Here is a 1,302-nt window from a genome sequence, read left to right on the forward strand (position 1 = left end):
TATGTATGTATGTATGTATGTATGTATGTATGTATGTATGTATGTATGTATGTATGTATGTATGTATGTATGTATGTATGTATGTATGTATGTATGTGTGTTTGTGTGTATGTATGTATGTATGTGTGTATGTATGTATGTATGTATGTATGTATGTGTGTGTGTCTGTGTATGTGTGTATGTATGTATGTATGTATGTGTGTGTGTGTGTGTGTCTGTGTATATATGTATATATATATATAGAGAGAGAGAGAGAGAAAGAAAGAAAGAAAGAGTTCAAATAAAAATGACAAAAAGGTCAAAAAGACAGAGAATATATCTCGACCGTCAGTAAAATGATGTAATTTAAAATATTGTTACAACAGTTTTTGAAAAAAAAATACCTCGCCCCTCCATCTTTTAATTGAAAATAGACGAAAACGTAAATAAAAGAAACGGTTTCAATGTTTTTCTTTCGATGGATAATTAAACGGCAAAAAGTTTCTAACTTAGGAGGTGTTTGAGATTGCTTATAAACACAACTTATTGACTTATTCTTGTGTGGCACCTGTAATAAGCGCTTTTGGTTGTTTAGATAAACAACTTATACTCGTGTCAAACCGGTAATAAAGAGTTTTTGAAGAAGTTAAACCATTCTGACTTATAATTAGTTGATAAGGATTTTTGTAGAAAATCATAAGTTGTTTCAAATAAGCAATCCCAAACACCCCTTAATGATAACAATATCTTTTGTTTTATTGTGTTTTATTATACGATGCGAGTATAATTTTTGTCATGTTAAACCAAGTCGTTGTCACGAATCCCTTCGATTGTTCTTGTTTTTGTTCTTGTCCAAATATGGTTTTAAACCAAATCTTTGTTAGATTCATCAAACCTGCTACGTTTAGTGGACGTTTATCAAAACACTTACCGGGCAAGCACTAAGATTCTTGTCCAGCAAAATAGCATCTTATGCAACAATCTTGCGTTGATAAATGTTTACCTATAAGAGTCATCACCTTCACTTATAGAATAAGACTCTCATTCCTTACCTTAACCAATTATAAAAAGAATACGAGAATTACTGGGTTTCTTTCATTTATATATATATATATATATATATATATATATATATAGGGATGCGATCAAATGCAAACCACTCAATTTGTACAAACCGTGCAAACCGTATTCAACCGATCATAATTTTTCATTTTGTTCATTTTTTTGTAATTATGAGAGGTTGATTAATCATTTTTATTGTGGAGGGTGTTAATCATAGATATTATCATCTTCATTATTTTAATTTTAGAGAAATACATGAAA

This window comes from Cynara cardunculus (genome assembly GCF_001531365.2).
Source record: "Cynara cardunculus var. scolymus isolate 2C chromosome LG 16, CcrdV1, whole genome shotgun sequence".
NCBI classification, from domain to species: Eukaryota; Viridiplantae; Streptophyta; class Magnoliopsida; order Asterales; family Asteraceae; genus Cynara; species Cynara cardunculus.